At 36.0% G+C, this 15,001-nt stretch overlaps 1 protein-coding gene across 4 annotated transcripts in view; it reads left to right on the top strand.

The window, feature by feature from the left end:
- SUPT3H (SPT3 homolog, SAGA and STAGA complex component) overlaps positions 1 to 15,001 on the top strand; it is a 254,792-nt gene that overhangs the window by 42,308 nt on the left and 197,483 nt on the right. The window contains exon 1 of one of the 4 annotated variants that reach the window (XM_069011775.1): positions 2,962 to 2,980. The exons of the other annotated variants lie outside the window; for them this stretch is intronic. The gene's annotated coding sequence lies outside the window, so the exon portion shown is untranslated. Of the gene's footprint in view, positions 1 to 2,961; positions 2,981 to 15,001 lie in introns of those variants that run through there. 4 annotated transcript variants of the gene reach the window in all.

The raw sequence follows: 15,001 nt of genomic DNA on the forward strand, positions 1-15,001 counted from the left end.
CCTAAGCGTATAAAAATAATGGAAAGAATACTAATCTTTTCATATACAGATTGTATTTGTATGCATTAAAGTTTTAATAAACTTGTGATGCAGCAAAAGCTTTTGGAGGTTGCTGCCTCTTATTTGGGGAACTCTTAAATTGTAAGCTTTCAACGACACACATTGAAGGTATTTATCGACTTCTATTTGATGGTAGGTAGGCACAGTATTTTAAAATAATAGATAACTTGTCTTGGTCTTATACTTGTTTCCATTCATATGGAAAATGGTGTTTGATTTTCAAAACTCTGCACTTTATTTTTAGTCATATCTTTAGTATTAGAATATTGAACTTCCTACAGAAGTCTGATATAAAAATTTATTGCATTGAAATGCTGTGCTCAATCTTTCTCCAGAATAACTTTTTCATGCTTTCACTTGTGTATGCAGAGTTATTCTCTAACTTTGTTGCTCTGCTTTGATCTGATACCTTTAAGAACTTTTTTCTTTACTTTTTCACCTCTTCAAATCCAGAGCACTACAAAGAAGTCTTCATCTAGTAAAGCAAAAGCCATTAAAAACAGAAAACCAAATACTGTAACTGAGTAATCAAGATGTAGTTTGTAAAAACTGCACTGATAAAAATGCAGGTTTTTTTGTATAGAAACATTTTAAAGCCTTTAAAAAAGGCTTTAAAAAAAAAATTGAGGCTAAATACCTGTGAAACTGGTGGCTTCTTTTGGTATAGTTTGCACTTCTGATGAAGCAGATGCAAGAATCCTGAAAATCCACTGTATAAACCAGTGTCTTGATTGTAGACTAATGCTTGACAGGCTCTTGTTTAAAAGGTAGATCTACAAAAATGGAAGTTCCCTTCCGAGTTCCACAGGGGATGCTTTGAGTCCCAATTACACTTACAAAGGAAGTACTATGCTAAGGAATTTCTCTGGTAAACTATGAGCTTGATCTTTGATGACAAATGAAATCTAAAAGTCAGTTGTAATGCAACACTGAAAGATAATTACATCTTTCACTGTTCTTGAAATGTGTTTTGGAACTTTTAAGCTATGCTTTATTTCCAAACATTTTGCCTTATGTCACTCAAAAGTTCATCCAGTGTATAAACAGTGTGATACCCTGCTGAAAGTTTATTTGTACTTAAATGTTTGTTTCTATGCTACAACTGGAATGATATAAATACTCTGCTTAGAGCAGTGTGATGACAAACTTGTTAGATTGCATTTACTTACAAGTTTTACAATATATACTATAACAAGATGCTGATTTTTATGATTCAGAAAGTCCTGGTGCAGTTTCCTCAGATGCAGGTATTCACTGTAGGTATTGTTAACGTATCTGTTTCCACGGGAGCAGGTTTTTTTTCTTTAAGTGAAACTTTTTCCCTTGGCTCTGTTTTTCAAACTGAGGACTAATTATAATTTTTAGCGGAAGAGAACTGTGTTTTCTGATGGTTCATAGCCAATACACTTAAAATACTGTTTGATTTAAAATACTTGCATGTTTTGGGAAGCTTTTGTTGTTAGACTTGGGTATTTTGTAGACTTCTCATTTCCATCATCTCTGCAATAGTGTAGAGCATGCTGATGCCACTTTATACTAAACTTTTAAAGCAAAAAACTAAAACTGCCTGTTGATTAAAAAATTTGTAACAGCAAGGTTATTTAAGCATTCCTTCATTTTAAAATGGTACTTATTGCTAGAGTAGCAATGAGCATCTGAGTGTTACTGCTGCCTTTCTCTGTCTCAGAACCTTTTTCTCGCTAAGATACGGTTTGAAGTGGGTGGTGCCTGGGACCACTAAAGGTAGAGGGGGAAAAAGTACTGTTACATTTCTAGGGTAAACAAGTGGTGTCTGTTTTTTCTACAGTGCAATCAGGCTACCAAAGATCACATTAAACCTTAAACTGAATTGTTGTTTAAATTAAAAAGATGGTCATCTCTTAACCAGTGAGTACATCATGTAATAGCAAGTAGTCAAAAATTGTTTTCATTCACTTTGAGTTGCCAGTTCTCTCACGTTTTCATAGCATAGCAAAGTTATTCTCCAGTGAAATAATCTAACCCCTGATCAGGCATTGAATAAGGGGAGGCATCTTAATGGCCAGATGTGTCTCATCTTGATTCTTCCTGTTCAGACAAGCATTACTTTCCTTGTGTTCCTGTATCTTGTAGACTGCATAGAAACTGAGAAAAAAGTCCTTTTGTTTAGATGCACCCATTCTAAACAGTCAATATATGGTGTTTAAGATCATCCTAACCTCCTAGCTATTTTCTCCTGACAGTATTTTTTCTTTTTTTTTAAAAGTCAACTTGCAGAAAATATGGGAAACTTGTCTCATATAACAGCTGAGGATGTGGCTAGGTTAAGGCAGGAAACTGCTACCCACAATGCAATGTTACATACACTACCACTTAATAAAATTTATTTCAAACATGCTACTGACAAAACCAAAGAAAAATAATATCCTAACTATGCTAGTTAGTACACTAAATATATCTAGGGAAAAGTGAAAGTAATCTCTCTAGAGCCTTTCCTGCTTCTAGGATACAATGCTACTAGTAGTTAAATCAGAGCAGATCTCAGCAGTTAAAAGCAGTGACCTATTTTTAGAAAATATTCATATCTCTCTGGAAATTAGTGATTATGTGCTTTTTAGTAACAGTCAAAGTTATTTTATACAGACAGAATTCAGATAAGTTCTCTTCATAGATTTTTCTGGTTGGCAAAATATCCTCTCAGGCCATTTTCGTCCTTCATCCCATTTTCACTGAATCTTACCTTTACTGTAGCTAAGCAGCCTTTTACCTCTCCTTACCACTTTTAATCTATTTGTAGGTTGGTGTGAAAATATTTTCCATGTCACACGTTTGAAAGGAACTGAAAAGAGGAAAATTCGCCTTCCTAACCCCTGAAGATTTAGGGGTTCTAGTTGTTTCATTTGATTGCCTGCAATTTGAAGAGTCTAGTAATTTGTGAGAGGTAAATAATTAAGTTGAATTCTAATATAAATTTAATAGACTCAAATTTTCTGTGAATATTTCCAAATATCAGACAGAGATATGCATGAGGTCACGGATGCTGCTTGTGCCATAAATGTCTTGAAAATCTTGTTCTGGATATATTCTTGTTTCTGTTTGTTTTTAAATGCATGTATTTTAAGGGTGATCCTCTTACAGAACATTTTTGAAGCGCTTGCCTCTCTAGTTAGAGAACACTTATCAAGAACAGCTGCTGTAGTGCTGTGGATCCTATCCATGGACTCATGGTGGTCTGCTGAACAACGTTCTTCAAGTTTGACAGGTGAGACAGAGACTCTCCAGTGCCACTGCTTTTGGATGAATCTAGCTGTGGTTGGAGAAAGTGCATCTTGCCAAAATATATGGGTAAGACCACACACAGTCTTTAAAATAGTTATTGTAAGCTTATTTTTAGGCAGTATATGTCTTGACAGTTCTTTTATTTGCATGCCAGTTTCACTGCTGCTTATAGATTTTTCATTTATTTTAGTAATGGCAATTGCAGATTTAGATCTATGTTTGTAAAGCTTTTGCACAACATTTACACTGGAAAAATACAGACTTGCTACTTTCAAACCTCAGTCAAGATTAGAGAACAGATTTCAAAAACTATTAAGGCAGAGTATTTACGCTCTTCAGATTTGGTGTCATTGTTTTTATATTCAACCCCATTTTCAGGGGCATAGTTCAGCAATAAAAATTTGCTTCTGGTTTTAAAGTTATACCAATTTTAGTAGCTTCTGTGCTTGTATAAGTCTGCAGCAATGTAGATTTAGGACATGAAATTAGTTCAGTAAGTAATAAAAACGAAATGTTTTTTTTAAAATTGCGTACTTACTAAATACTGAATCTAGAATCTGTATTTTATATATGTTATAACTCCTGAACAGTATTTTTCATGTATATTTTAATATGTGGAATATTCTTTGCATTCTAAGTGCCTGCTTCCACAGTTGGCTTCATAATGTGTATTTAAAATATTGTATATTTAACTGACAGTGGAGAAGGGGGTTGCACCCTGTAGAATTTCTGAGTAAACAATACCCATTTGCTAACTTTCAGAGCAGATGTTTTTTAAATACCCCAAGAGAAATTAAATATAATACTGGAAAGGAATATCATAAACCATTCATTGGGTAGTGATGCTTAAAAGTTATGGATTCAGAACGACATGTTTTTTTCCCTAGTTCTGTACTTTCCAGATTATCTTGCATAATTAATGCATGACTATTTCTCAACAAAACATTACTCATTTTTTATTAGTTAGCATTGCATAGGACCATTGTTTATAGCACTGGACTTTACAGACAATTAAGGAAATAGTCCCTGCCCTGAGGAATATACAATTAAATATATGCAGCCAGCCATTTAAGAAAAGTATGAAAAAGAGGGAGGGGAAAAACCCCATTATAATGAACAGCAGTAAAAAATAAGTGAAGAACTTCATGGGGAAGGGAGAGTAGTTAGTTCTAATTTTATTATTAACTTTCTCCACATATTCTACTATGAAGTGTTTTAGTTATTTGTGTGCAATTAGCTGGTCTTGTTTTCTGCTTGAACTTGAGCATGATGGCTGATCATCATGGTTGCTTCTCTGTTTTTTGAAAAACCCAACCAACAAACCAAACCCAACCCCAAAACATTTCCTTATGCAGTGATTGCATGGGGAAATACTTCTCTGCTGTTTATGATGCTTGCTTAAGTTTGAGATCCTCAGTTCCGTAAACAGTATTTCTTAGGAAAAAAAAGAAAAAGCAAAATCAGGTACTTTCATCCTTTCTCCTGTTTCTCTTCATATGTTTTTTTTCCTTTTTTTTTTTTTTTTTTAAATTATTTAATACCTGGATTTGCTACTTTTTCACAGCTTGTCAACAGTCTAAGCTTTCCCTTGTAATTAAAATGTATTGTGGTTTTCTGTTGGAGAAGAGATCTGAAGATCATTCATGAGAAAAGAGAGTTGAAAAGAGGTTGAGAAGGGAATGGAAAGAATAAAATTGGAAGAAGGAGAGTTAAAAAGAAAATCTTGGTTTTTAATGAGCTTTGTTTTTAACAGTATGGCTCCCATTTTGTAGTGAAGGAATACTGAAGGTGAGGAGAAATGAAGACATTGAAACAGGATGAAAAGCAAAGATGCAGCCCTTTTCATGGGGACAGTAAACATAGGAGAAAATTGCCCTCTGGTCTCCAAGGCTATGTGAACCCCAGTTTGTTCTGAAACAGCCAGTTCAGAAGTGCCTGGTTGTGCTCCATGTGTTGTTGAGCTCATTTGGAGGGAATTGGGCTGTCTGTGCATAGTACTTAAAATGGCCTGTGGAGGTGGGCCTGAAGAATACTGGAACTTGAGGGCTATTGAGAAGAGTATGGGAGATGTTGGTATGAGATTTCCAGTGCCTGATGTGTTGTCTTGGAGAGCTGGTTGATTTTTCACTTCAGGAGGAAAAAGCAGGCAGCATTTATAGACAGTCTGTTCAATGTTGTCCAGATAAGCAGGTGTCAGTTCTTTTTAATACACATTTTTTGTCATGCTCTAAGTAAGAGACTGCTTAGTAACTGAAGGGTGGTAACGGAGAAGAAAAATAAAAGTGGATTGCAATCATTCCTTTCACTCATACCTCTTCCTCCTCTGACCTTCCAACCCCAAAAGTGAGGAAGCTGAGCTGTTTTTAGAGAGACCCTGTGGTTTGGTTGCCAGAATCCAGAGCTTTAGTTTGTAAGATAAATAATGCAAGCTTTGAGGATATATTCTGTGTGTATAGGACAGTATATATGTTGCTTGTTAATACTTAATTATTTTATCACTTTAACCATTTATTTCTGTTTTCTTTAGATAGATAAATAATCATTTGTTTTAAAAAGATAAATCACTGTGTATACTTGTTGGCTCTAAATGAATCAGTTCTGTGGAGTATTGACAGTTGGGTAAACAGGGTTCTTTTAACTTGGAGATCCAGCCCATAATCAAAGTGAATTGTTAACGTTTCCATTTAAGAACTCATGTTCTGTGTCTGCATTTAGTCTGAGGGATCAGAGGTGCTAAGTAGGATGAAATTCTGTGTTTTGGCACAAAGTGATGCAGATGGACAGCCCAGAGACAGTTGGTTATTGCCTATTTTAGGACAGGCTGTAGCTATGAATGGGCACTTGGCACCCAAATAGCTTTCGGAGCTGAATGGCCAAACTCCCTGTTAGTGAGTGGAATAGGAGTATGTTGGAACAGGAACACTAAAAGCTGGTGTTGTTGGAAAATTCTGCAGTGTAGTCACAAATTGATCCAGGCTGAAAAATAAATAGTGTCTGCTTGTATTTTCTAAATTCTCTCCTGCAATCATTCTGCTTCTGGAGTGGTGCTTCAGTTGTTCCTGGCCTGAAAAGACTTTGGAATCAAGGTTATCACTGTCTGAAGAATCAAAGAAATCTTTATTTCATGTACCTGCATATCAGAGATCATGCTAATTGGTTAATATTTGTGTGGAATAATTTGGGCATGGCATTTTAAAGAAGCTTTTTTTTTAGGTGTGTGGAATCTGCATTCTAGATTATTTCCTATAATTTATTTTGTACTAAAATCCATTGGATGATCTTGGCTGTAAGAGTTCTGTCCTCTGTGACACTCGTCTCCTTTGGATTCCATAGTCTGTAATTGTGATGCCAGAGCAGCTCCTTGTAGCCAGACTCTTTGTGTATTTTGGGAACCCATGGGGATGTAAGGCTTGATGCTACCAGACCATTTTTTAAGCTCAAGCAGTGCTCTGGGCAGTGCTGCTTTGCCAAAACCAATGCTGAAGGAAATGTGGCTTTTCGTGAGCCAGAGTTCATTCCCATGACATGGGCTTTGGGGTTGGGGCTCTCAGAAATAACTGTAATCTCTGAAAAGTGTAAAATGTAAAACATTTATCTTTCACAGTTTGTGCCTCTATATCTACATAGGCAGAGTATATCTAATTTTAAAAAGAAACTTCAGTAATTGGGATTTGGGAATAGTGCAGAATATTCAATTTATTTTGTCATCATCATCCTACTCATTTGGTAAAATTACTAATTGTCCTTTCTTCAAAGTATTTTAAATTACTTTTATATTTTTTAAATGAACATCTAAATGTTTTCTTGAGTTTTAAGTCCAGTTTTGCCCAGTGTGGGTTTGAAGCAGCTTTGCAGCTGAATGTTTATATTTCAGTTTCGGGAAAAATGATACCAGTCTGTTCAGAAATGGAGTATTTGCAGTAGTAAGTGGCATCTTTACAAGCTAAACATAATGATCAAAGAGCTGAAGAAATAACAAATTTAGTTGTCTTTTGGACAAAATTACAATGAAATAGCCTTTGGTTTGTCATTTAGCTTCAGCATGATTTATTTTTCTTCTCTTTTAATTGAAGAACAAATCCAATTCATAACTGAATGGAATTCAATCTTCTCATTTTCTGATGTGGGTAGAAAATATCTGTTTTATCTGTGTATAGGAGCTACAGTAATCCAAGCTTTATTTTTCCTTTTGAATAACTGAAATAAACTTAAAGAGCCAGACATTATTATGCCCAGTTTTTTAGAATTCATGAATTTTAGAGAACAGTTACTTTCCGAGTGCTTTTCTGTTCTGCTCTCATCAGTAGCTCTTCCTAGACTGGACATGTGACAGATACATAGTGAAAATAATAAAGGTTTTCTACAAGATTGCGTAATTGTTTAGAGGTAAAATCTGAAGAACTTGCAAATAGAACTATTCCCAGCTGATAGGGTGGGTTTGGTCTTTTCCTTATTTGTTTTGTTTTCTTTTGTTTGCTTGTTTTTCCTTGTATTTGTGTTCCTCTGCTGAAACAGTAAGCTTAGCTACACTCTACACTGGAAGAATAAATTGATGAAGTTAGCACAGAAAATCTACAATTAGGTTTTCCAGTGACTCTCCTTACAGTCCTACTGTATTTGGTACATTACAATAGTCTTAATTGATTGCAATTTTTTTTGCCATCTCTAGAACTCCCGACTCACTCTTTGCATGGAAGGAATGCTGCTCACTTCAGAGTGGTTACTCAGAGATTTTCTCGTTACTGATTGCTCATTCCATGGCTGTTTGCCATCTTTCCTGCACAGTATTCAAACTCTAGTACAAAGAATTACTAACTTTCATGTGCTCTTCTGGCACATGTCACACTATGAGAATACTTAACAAATGTTAATTACTTTCTTCTCTTCACAGTACTCTTGGGAGAAATATGTTTTTCTCTGTGTCAGATATATAGTTTGGTTGGGGGTATGAAGAGAATAAAATTTAAAAAGTAAAAGACAAATATAACCCAAAACTTCTCAGTCCATTCTCCAGCTGGGGAGTACTTTTTGTGAAAATGCTTAGCTTTTTCTCTATATCTTTTTAAGTTTAACCAGCTCATTTTGTCAGTGATGGATGTGGAAACTGGTAAAATCCAGTACCATAATTTAAAACCAAGGAGTGGATAGTTTTTGATCACTCTGAAAGGGGGCACAGTTAAGTGGAGTGTTCTGGTCTACTGTGATGTTTCTATATTCTTGTACATAGATGAGCTTCATTGCTTGTGTTTTCCAAACATAAAATTGGCACTTTGGAAATAAGAATGTCCCCGTTTCTGATCAAGAGCCTGTGCAAGCTTTTATAGATTCCAGTGGAGACGAGATTTCATCACAGTACTGGAAATGATTGAGGCTACAAGTCTCCTGCATGTGAATACCAGAGTCTTTATGTGGCCTTAACTCCTGATGCATTTACCATGTAGTTGTTGGGTAACTTCCTGTTGAAAATACATGGTTTTGTTCAGCTCTTCATGTGCCCACAGTCTTATTTAAGTCATTGTTATACTATCTCCACTTCGGGTAAAGGTAAAAGAAAAACCAATCAAGAAACCGTGTTGATAGGAACAGGCCTTATGTAACATTAATAAATAAAGGCCTTCATTAGGCCTCTAAACTTAGAATCATAGAAATTTCAGTCCAAGCTCTGACCAGTGATTTGGTGTTTTTTGTTGGCTTTGGGTAGTCACTTGAACTTGGCACACGTCTGTCCTGGCTTGATTATTCCCTTCATTTACCATAAATCAGGAGTGATTATGCTGAAGTTACTGCAATTTTATGAAAGTGAGAGCGGTAAAAAAGCAGAGAGAATGCTTTAGTGGTAAAGGGCTGTAATCTGACGCGTGAGAGGTGACATCAGGCTGCTGTTTGAACCTTCAGGCCTTGAGGTAAATTGTTCTGTCCTTCAGTTGGTCATCTGTAAAAAGTTTTGTTTTTTTCTTAAACATCAACAAATTTATTTTTGAAGGCTGTTCAGATGACAGTGATGAGGGTTATAGGAGTATCAAGATTAACTAAATTTGCTGTGTTTGAAAAAAATTTTTAATCTCCTGTAACTCTGAGAAATAAAGAAGGCTGCCTGATACTTTGCCATGAAAGTGAAGATTTATTAATAGTTGAAATGCAAAGTAATACTATGATTTTTTTATTTTGTCCACCAATCAGCATTGAAGAACATTTGTTTTGTGGAGTACTAGCATCTTTCAATTGGTTTAAACCCCTTGATGGAATCTGCTACAAATTTTCTCATGCCAGGTTTTCTGCTGCATTTCTTCCTACTATCAAACTTAATATCCTGGGAAATGCTTGAGTTAGCTGAAGAAATTGCTAGTGGCTGTGGTACTGTCGTATTTGTGGATTTATGTTGCTACTGAGCCTGTATCTCTGGGGAGTTTTTCAAATTTCAGAAGGGTGCAGAACATAAGCAAGTGCTCTACTTAATCTTGTCGATTAAACATCACCACGGAGTCACCAGAGTAGAGTCACTGCCTGTCCCTCATGCCTCTCTCAGTATAACTCATTTCTTTGTTAAAAAAAAGAAATTAGGGCACTTACAAATCTTGTGTAAAACTAGACATTTCAACCGAGATCAACATTTTGTTGTTCAAAACAGGATAACAGCTGTGACTTTGTAAGCTACTGTTAGTGGTTTTTAGAAGCTAATTTGTCAGCTCGCTGGCACGCTGAGCTCATTTGCCGAAAGAAGTTGATGTCATCTCCCATATCGTTCTTTGTCAGAGCTCAGTGTCTCCTCTGCTTTAACCAGTGAATCCCAAATAGAAAATTACAGACCAGGGCTGTTTGCCAGTGGCATTAGTTTTCTGTTTATGTAACTGCAATTTAGAGCTTTCATGACTAAACACAAAATTCAGTTGTCATGTGAGAGTTGATCACCCCTTTTTTCTGTATCCTCTGTCCATGATATGTGGCTCCTTTCTGTGTGCTTTGAATTAAAAACAATGTGAAGAGAAGAAATGTTTATTATTTTCAAGTATTGCTACTTAATTTATTCAAACAGTATTCAGTGTGGTTTATTACTGCTTGTTCTTCATCTAGCATAAAGTAAGGACTTATTTAATGACTAGGCTATTAACTAAAAATAAGGTTCTTGGAAGAATGAGTAAATGTCTAAATAAGTGATTATCAATTAAATGTCAATACAGGACATTGTTTCAACACAAAATTGATTGTAATTATTGTTGAACATCCTTGTCAAACTGAAAACCCATGTGTTTTCAGGTTCTGTCTTACTGCTAAGAAGTAATTGCAAAATTGTCAGGGAATTTGGTGGAACCCCAGTCGTTTTCATCTTCTGATAAATTGCTTAGTGGCTTGTTAGTAGTTTAGTAGCCTCAGTGTCTCAGTAACTTTACAATATGTACTGGGATATAAAGAAGAGATCCTTTTTTGTAAGATGCCAGACAAATAAAAGCTGAGAAATTTGAGGGTAGAAATAGTTAATTTTTGCACTAGAGCAAAGTCATTTGCAAGATCTACCAAAGATCTTCATAGAATCATGAAATCTCCTGAGTTGAAAGGGACTACAAGGATCCTCAAATCCAACTCCTGGCCCTGCACAGGACAGCCCCAAGAAAACCTCACTTATCCATCCTGGAGAAGCCAGAAAGCTGATGGCAAAGTTATTTAGAGTAGTGAAATGGTGATTGTGTGGAGTCACCCAAGGATTGCACAGAAATGAGTGGGTGACAAAACAGGTAAAATCCTTTGCTGATAAACCCACGTGAACTCTGTGCTGGTTATTTTAATAAAAAAAGAGTCATACTGGAGAGCTCTGAAAGCTTGGTGGGTGAGGCTTAGCGGTTGTCAAAAATAGATTGTATTTAAGAGGAATTGAGAGTATCTTAGCAAAATGGTGTTACTAATTGTTCTGCTGTTGTGTTCACCCAGTTATTAAAAACAATATTCTAGAACTGAATGAATTCTGTACAAGGAACAGAAACTAAACTGGCAGGGTGCTAAAAGCCTGGGAAGACACAACTGGGAGGGGAATGTGATAGAAATCTGGAATTAAGAGCAATGCCGAGAAAATGAATGGAAACAATTATTTCCCTTTTTCACAACAAAAACTAGGGGCAGCTAATTAAATTATCAGATGGCAGACTTAAAGTGAATACAAGGAAGTAGTTTTTTAACAGTGCATAATTACAGTGTTGAATTCATCAACAAGGCAGTGAAGAAGCCAAAAATTACTGTATGTTAAAAAGGATTAGGAGAAGATCATGGAGGTGAAGTTTATCTACAGCTATAAAACACAGTTGACTAGTCATAACCTTAGGCAACACTTTAGGTCTGTTGTTGACAAAACCAAGGAGGGGTTTTCCTAAGACTTCAGTAGTGGCCTTTATGGAGAGAACTTGATCTCTGTGCAGATCCCTGTTCTGGAGAGTTTGTGTATAGATAAGCTGATGACAGCACTGAGATTATAGTGCTGCATACTGTGTACCATGGTATTACCATGGGGAAAAAGTCACCAAATCTTCAAAGATTTGATCTAAGTGTGTAAATGAATAAAGTGCTGTAAAATTAGGATACAGGAACTTAAGAACTTTAAGTGCTTATGCCTGTAGAGGTAAGTGGGCTATGCTTCTGTGGAAGTATTTTCAAAAGTATATAACCTCAGTAGTATTCACTGGCTTTGTAATTTATTGATGATCCACACATTGATTTTTCACTGTGAATTTTAACAACAGTAAGGTTGTTTCATTTTATCACTCTACTTAGTTATTCACTCTGAGGTTTTCTGATTTCCCCATTTAAACTCATCTTTATTTTGGTACCATTTTTAAGCCTTTTTTGTTTGGTGTTCCAGTTGTTCTTTTTAATGATTTTGCCTGATCTTTCTGAAAGAATTGGCCAATTGAAAGCTGTATGTCTACTTTCAATACCTGTATGTGTCATAAAAGTGAGGATTCTTATGCCAGGAATTATTACTTTAGAAAGTCTGGAAAATGCCAGTTTTAAATTATCTGTATGTCAGTCTTATCACAGAGTCATTGAATGGTTTGGGTTGGAAGGGACCTTAAAGATCATCCTGTTCCACCGCCTGCCATGAGCAGGGACATCTTCCACTAGACCAGGTTGCTCCAAGCCCTGTCCAGTCTGGCCTTGGGCACTTCCACGCATCAGGCAGCCACAGCTTCTCTGGACAACCCGTGCCAGTCCTTTTCTGAAGGAAACAGCCCCATTGAAAGGTGTATGAATACCCAGGGTATTAAGGCAACTAAAATTCTATTAATTCATCTAAAATGGCTAACTTTGGGGAAAGATTAATTTGTATATTTAGTGTATCCTTTTTTTTTCCCTAAAAGTGTGCTTTGATGAATCTCTTTGGGCATAAATTTGGATCCATGTCATCCTTAGGTATGAAAAAAATTAAGCTTTAAGGTGTGCTTAATAACAAAAAAAATCCAGTAGCATTTCAAAATATAACATTGTTGATGATAATTTATAATGTCTTAACATGCTGGACATACAAAATGTACTGAAATCATAATGTACGCATCTGTTATTAAACACTAATTTGAGATTTTTCTTTTCTTCTGGTTTTGCATCTAGCATTTATCATCTTAGATTTCAACCACACACCTTTATATATGCCTGAGGGTGAGCTTCATACATCCCTTTATAGAGTAGAAACACAGAAAATTATCACATTGCCACCTGGACTGATTTATCCTCATATTGTCACAGATTTATGATGATCACATTCAAACACTTATTATTTTCTTTGTCAGATGTTTCAACACATTAAACTAGTACATCAGAACTTCCTTTTGACAGATTGATTGGTGCAAATATATCTAATCTCATCTAAAGCATAATCAGAACTCACTTCAAAACCGTTGGTGCCATGTTTGGGGATTGCAGAAGGACCACACATATTGTCAGTAGTTCTTTAATGGTTGCATAAAACACAGACCTGTTTTCCCTGAATCTTGATTATTTCCAGAGTTAGTAGGTAAAAGTTTCTAACTTCCCTTCCTCTTTCTCATCCATTAAAGAGTAGTAGTTTTGTGGTCTGACTGATTTCTGCATCAACAGGTGATTATGTATAAGCCTCACCTCTGTCAGTTGCTAACGAGGTTCTTGAGCTGCTTTTCCTTTCTGTTGTTCTTAGATAAAAAATGGAATATCTGTAGTAAGACAGGCATACCTTTAGGCTTTTCCTCCTCCCCCTGCCTCTGAATGATCCCATCCCTGAAGAAGTTTTTTTTTCTTTTTTTTTTCTTTTTTCTTCAAGTGACATGGAAAATTCAGATCAGCACAAATGTGTTTTTATATTTTGATAAATGACTCTCCAGGGCTGGATGGTAGGGTGAAATTTTTGTTGTATGACCACCTGCTTACTCATTGTACATGCATGCTTATCTGTGAAGGTGGTGGAGGAGGACATTTGAAATGAAATTGTTATTTTTTTTCTTGTTAAAAAGGAAAATTACATTTATTTCAATGTGTAGACTTTATGAACTTTTCAGTGTCTGATGTTATTGTAGTAGTATGAACTAATAGCAAACATAACCCTCTCTTAAACAGCAAATTAATTTTGATTTTGCCAGAATGTTGCTACATTTTTCATTTGCTTAATTGTTGTAGCAGTGTGAATATTTTGAAAGGATGTAAAACTGAAACCACTTTATCCAGATGTGCCTGCTGATTGCTGGAAAAGCCTGCAGTATGGTTTCAACCAGACAATTAGCATAATATTGGCATATGTGGAGCATCATTAGTAGTTCCAAATAAGCGTCATGCAAATATGTGTTTGGGGTTTTTCTCCCTAGAAGTAGCAAGTAAATAACTTTGTTAAAATGTAAGCAAAGTGTTTAATTGGGAGGAATTTGTCTTCTTATTACAAACCCATATTGAGTCTCTTGTTCATGTCTTTCACTATTTTGCAGGACCAGAACTGGTTACTTAGAAAGAAACTATAAGAATTGTGCAAGGGGAGAGCTGTGGAATAGCCAGCTCAAATGCGGGGAAAAAATCCACCTGACCATCAGTCAGTGATTTAAGTTTCTGACATACAAACACATTTAATAAGTTATATATAACGGGAATTTAGGAATTCTTTAATTCAACTCTGTGAAATCTTTCTGCTTTCCGTCAGGGCCATGGCATACAGCTGATGTGCAACAATACTGTATCTCATAGTTTTGATGCTCTCACCAAAAGATCTTGCAGTGGCAGAGGCAATAGTTCTGTAACACTTTGACTTACGGCCTTTCCATCTCATGTTGACTCAATTATTAGGTATTTTATCCACCACACAGTTGTTTCACATTGATATCGACAAGGAGAGATTTGCTCTTAATGCCTTTGCTGTTTTCAGTGATTGAGCATGCCCACAGATCAATGGATTTTGCTGTGAATTCCAAGAGAAATTTCTTGTGTGTAAGAGCAAAACTGAGTGCAGTCTTTCCACGGGATGAAGAGGAACATGTAGTGTGTTTTGCCTCTGAACCCTTCTGTTACTCAGAATATTTTAACCTCATAGAGTTGGATAGAGTTTTAAAAACACTGGGACAGTTCTAGTTACAAAACCTTTTGAGTCTGTTGCTGAGGGCTGCTCACTGCCTTCAGTTCCAGGACAGTGGATGTCTGAACCTTGTTGGTTCTTGTTACAGTATTCCCTGGATCAGAGGATGGGTCT

This window comes from Aphelocoma coerulescens, chromosome 3 (assembly GCF_041296385.1).
Source record: "Aphelocoma coerulescens isolate FSJ_1873_10779 chromosome 3, UR_Acoe_1.0, whole genome shotgun sequence".
In the NCBI taxonomy this organism is placed as follows: domain Eukaryota; kingdom Metazoa; phylum Chordata; class Aves; order Passeriformes; family Corvidae; genus Aphelocoma; species Aphelocoma coerulescens.